We start from the raw sequence: 5,000 nt of genomic DNA, 5'->3' as shown, positions 1-5,000 counted from the left end.
GGGGCCAAAAATCCTTATAAAAAAATTTTAAAAATTCCCGAACCGCAAAAAGTTTCGAAAATCGTGAAAAATAGAAAACGAGTCATCTTCCAACGAAACTTCACGTGAAGGCTTAGGGGACCATTGTATGAATTTACAAGCCATAAAAATGGCATTGGCACGGCAGAAATTTGAAGATGTGCCTAAACCCACCAGGGCCCAGCGTGTGCCGATGGTGCTCGAGGCAACCGCCCGCACCAAGGCCCAGCGTGTGCCGATGGTGGTCGAGGCAACCGCCCGCACCAGGGCCGATAGTGTGCCGATGGTGCTCGAGGCAACCTGTCGCACCAGGGCCCAGCGTGTGCCGATGGTGATCGAGGTAACCTGCCGCACCAGGGCCCAGCGTGTGCCGATGGTGGTCGAGGCAAGTTCCCGCACCAGCGCCCAGCGTGTGCCGATGGTGCTCGAGGCAACCGACCGCACCAGGGCCCAGCGTGTGCCGATGGTGCTCGAGGCAACCTGCCGCACCAGGGCCCAGCGTCTGCCGATGGTGCTCGAGGCAACCTGCCGCACCAGGGCCCAGCGTCTGCCGATGGTGCTCGAGGCAAGCGCCCGCACCAGGGCCCAGCGTGTGCCGATGGTGGTCGAGGCAAGCGCCCGCACCAGGGCCCAGCGTGTGCCGATGGTGCTCGAGGCAACCTGCCGCACCAGGGCCCAGCGTGTGCCGATGGTGCTCGAGGCAACCGACCGCACCAGGGCCGAGCGTGTGCCGATGGTGGTCGAGGCAAGCGCCCGCACCAGGGCCCAGCGTGTGCCGATGGTGGTCGAGGCAACCTGCCGCACCAGGGCCCAGCGTGTGCCGATGGTGCTCGAGGCAACCGACCGCACCAGGGCCGAGCGTGTGCCGATGGTGCTCGAGGCAAGCGCCCGCACCAGGGCCCAGCGTGTGCCGATGGTGCTCGAGGCAACCTGCCGCACCAGGGCCCAGCGTGTGCCGATGGTGCTCGAGGCAACCTGCCGCACCAGGGCCCAGCGTGTGCCGATGGTGGTCGAGGCAAGCGCCCGCACCAGGGCCCAGCGTGTGCCGATGGTGGTCGAGGCAAGCGCCCGCACCAGGGCCCAGCGTGTGCCGATGGTGGTCGAGCCAGGAGCCCGCACCAAGGGCCGGCTTGTGTCGATGGTGTTCGGGGCAACCGCCCGTACCAGGGCCCAGCGTGTGCCGATGGTGCTGGGGGCAAGCGCCCGCCCCAGGGCCCAGCGTGTGCCGATGGTTATCGGGGCAACCGGCCGCACCAGGGCCCAGGGTCTCCCGATGGTGCTCGAGGCAACCGCCCGCACCAAGGCTCAGCATGTGCCGATTGTGATCGAGGCAACAACCCACACCAGGGCCCAGCTTGTGCCGATGGCGGTCGAGGCAAGTGCCCGTACCGAAGGGCAGCCTATGCCGATGATGGTCGATGCATGTGCCATCACCATGCGTCATCATGTGCCATTGATGGTCGAGGCCTTGGCCGAAGTTCGATTTTGAGCCACGGTGCCCATGCTTGGCTCCAGCATGTGCTGGTGCCGCATTTTTTTCACTCGGGACAGCATCGCCGGAGCATCGCCGGAGCATCGCCGGAGTACCGCCGGAGAACCTGACCGGCGGCATTGGGGTTCCGGCGATTGGGAGGGGGGCCGGGGGGGTGTGCGCACATGATGTGCGATGGGTGCTGGTACTTGGCCTTGTGTTGGCCCCCTATCCCTCATCAAACCTCTGAGAATTCACACCCCCTTAAAGAGCATTTGAGATTTTACAGGTTTGCTACCAGTAGCCGTTAAAGTGTCTGAAATGGGGACACTTTTTTCAAACGGTCACAAAATCTTCTCTACTTCGAGTTTTTAGCTGAATTTTTTTGTGCATGCCAACAAAAATAGAAGGATCATGCCTACAAAATTTGGGGCCAAAAATCCTTATAAAAAAATTTTAAAAATTCCCGAACCGCAAAAAGTTTCGAAAATCGTGAAAAATAGAAAACGAGTCATCTTCCAACGAAACTTCACGTGAAGGCTTAGGGGACCATTGTATGAATTTACAAGCCATAAAAATGGCATTGGCACGGCAGAAATTTGAAGATGTGCCTAAACCCACCAGGGCCCAGCGTGTGCCGATGGTGCTCGAGGCAACCGCCCGCACCAAGGCCCAGCGTGTGCCGATGGTGGTCGAGGCAACCGCCCGCACCAGGGCCGATAGTGTGCCGATGGTGCTCGAGGCAACCTGTCGCACCAGGGCCCAGCGTGTGCCGATGGTGATCGAGGTAACCTGCCGCACCAGGGCCCAGCGTGTGCCGATGGTGGTCGAGGCAAGTTCCCGCACCAGCGCCCAGCGTGTGCCGATGGTGCTCGAGGCAACCGACCGCACCAGGGCCCAGCGTGTGCCGATGGTGCTCGAGGCAACCTGCCGCACCAGGGCCCAGCGTCTGCCGATGGTGCTCGAGGCAACCTGCCGCACCAGGGCCCAGCGTCTGCCGATGGTGCTCGAGGCAAGCGCCCGCACCAGGGCCCAGCGTGTGCCGATGGTGGTCGAGGCAAGCGCCCGCACCAGGGCCCAGCGTGTGCCGATGGTGCTCGAGGCAACCTGCCGCACCAGGGCCCAGCGTGTGCCGATGGTGCTCGAGGCAACCGACCGCACCAGGGCCGAGCGTGTGCCGATGGTGGTCGAGGCAAGCGCCCGCACCAGGGCCCAGCGTGTGCCGATGGTGGTCGAGGCAACCTGCCGCACCAGGGCCCAGCGTGTGCCGATGGTGCTCGAGGCAACCGACCGCACCAGGGCCGAGCGTGTGCCGATGGTGCTCGAGGCAAGCGCCCGCACCAGGGCCCAGCGTGTGCCGATGGTGCTCGAGGCAACCTGCCGCACCAGGGCCCAGCGTGTGCCGATGGTGCTCGAGGCAACCTGCCGCACCAGGGCCCAGCGTGTGCCGATGGTGGTCGAGGCAAGCGCCCGCACCAGGGCCCAGCGTGTGCCGATGGTGGTCGAGGCAAGCGCCCGCACCAGGGCCCAGCGTGTGCCGATGGTGGTCGAGCCAGGAGCCCGCACCAAGGGCCGGCTTGTGTCGATGGTGTTCGGGGCAACCGCCCGTACCAGGGCCCAGCGTGTGCCGATGGTGCTGGGGGCAAGCGCCCGCCCCAGGGCCCAGCGTGTGCCGATGGTTATCGGGGCAACCGGCCGCACCAGGGCCCAGGGTCTCCCGATGGTGCTCGAGGCAACCGCCCGCACCAAGGCTCAGCATGTGCCGATTGTGATCGAGGCAACAACCCACACCAGGGCCCAGCTTGTGCCGATGGCGGTCGAGGCAAGTGCCCGTACCGAAGGGCAGCCTATGCCGATGATGGTCGATGCATGTGCCATCACCATGCGTCATCATGTGCCATTGATGGTCGAGGCCTTGGCCGAAGTTCGATTTTGAGCCACGGTGCCCATGCTTGGCTCCAGCATGTGCTGGTGCCGCATTTTTTTCACTCGGGACAGCATCGCCGGAGCATCGCCGGAGCATCGCCGGAGTACCGCCGGAGAACCTGACCGGCGGCATTGGGGTTCCGGCGATTGGGAGGGGGGCCGGGGGGGTGTGCGCACATGATGTGCGATGGGTGCTGGTACTTGGCCTTGTGTTGGCCCCCTATCCCTCATCAAACCTCTGAGAATTCACACCCCCTTAAAGAGCATTTGAGATTTTACAGGTTTGCTACCAGTAGCCGTTAAAGTGTCTGAAATGGGAACACTTTTTTCAAACGGTCACAAAATCTTCTCTACTTCGAGTTTTTAGCTGAATTTTTTTGTGCATGCCAACAAAAATAGAAGGATCATGCCTACAAAATTTGGGGCCAAAAATCCTTATAAAAAAATTTTAAAAATTCCCGAACCGCAAAAAGTTTCGAAAATCGTGAAAAATAGAAAACGAGTCATCTTCCAACGAAACTTCACGTGAAGGCTTAGGGGACCATTGTATGAATTTACAAGCCATAAAAATGGCATTGGCACGGCAGAAATTTGAAGATGTGCCTAAACCCACCAGGGCCCAGCGTGTGCCGATGGTGCTCGAGGCAACCGCCCGCACCAGGGCCCAGCGTGTGCCGATGGTGGTCGAGGCAACCGCCCGCACCAGGGCCGATAGTGTGCCGATGGTGCTCGAGGCAACCTGTCGCACCAGGGCCCAGCGTGTGCCGATGGTGATCGAGGTAACCTGCCGCACCAGGGCCCAGCGTGTGCCGATGGTGGTCGAGGCAAGTTCCCGCACCAGCGCCCAGCGTGTGCCGATGGTGCTCGAGGCAACCGACCGCACCAGGGCCCAGCGTGTGCCGATGGTGCTCGAGGCAACCTGCCGCACCAGGGCCCAGCGTCTGCCGATGGTGCTCGAGGCAACCTGCCGCACCAGGGCCCAGCGTCTGCCGATGGTGCTCGAGGCAAGCGCCCGCACCAGGGCCCAGCGTGTGCCGATGGTGGTCGAGGCAAGCGCCCGCACCAGGGCCCAGCGTGTGCCGATGGTGCTCGAGGCAACCTGCCGCACCAGGGCCCAGCGTGTGCCGATGGTGCTCGAGGCAACCGACCGCACCAGGGCCGAGCGTGTGCCGATGGTGGTCGAGGCAAGCGCCCGCACCAGGGCCCAGCGTGTGCCGATGGTGGTCGAGGCAACCTGCCGCACCAGGGCCCAGCGTGTGCCGATGGTGCTCGAGGCAACCGACCGCACCAGGGCCGAGCGTGTGCCGATGGTGCTCGAGGCAAGCGCCCGCACCAGGGCCCAGCGTGTGCCGATGGTGCTCGAGGCAACCTGCCGCACCAGGGCCCAGCGTGTGCCGATGGTGCTCGAGGCAACCTGCCGCACCAGGGCCCAGCGTGTGCCGATGGTGGTCGAGGCAAGCGCCCGCACCAGGGCCCAGCGTGTGCCGATGGTGGTCGAGGCAAGCGCCCGCACCAGGGCCCAGCGTGTGCCGATGGTGGTCGAGGCAACCGCCCGCACCAGGGCCCAGCGTGTGCCGATGGTGGT

The sequence above is a fragment of the Durio zibethinus genome, unplaced genomic scaffold (assembly GCF_047325235.1).
Source record: "Durio zibethinus cultivar Kanyao isolate XHJ-2024 unplaced genomic scaffold, ASM4732523v1 HiC_scaffold_3, whole genome shotgun sequence".
Classification (NCBI taxonomy): domain Eukaryota; kingdom Viridiplantae; phylum Streptophyta; class Magnoliopsida; order Malvales; family Malvaceae; genus Durio; species Durio zibethinus.
This window is presented reverse-complemented; position numbering follows the sequence as displayed.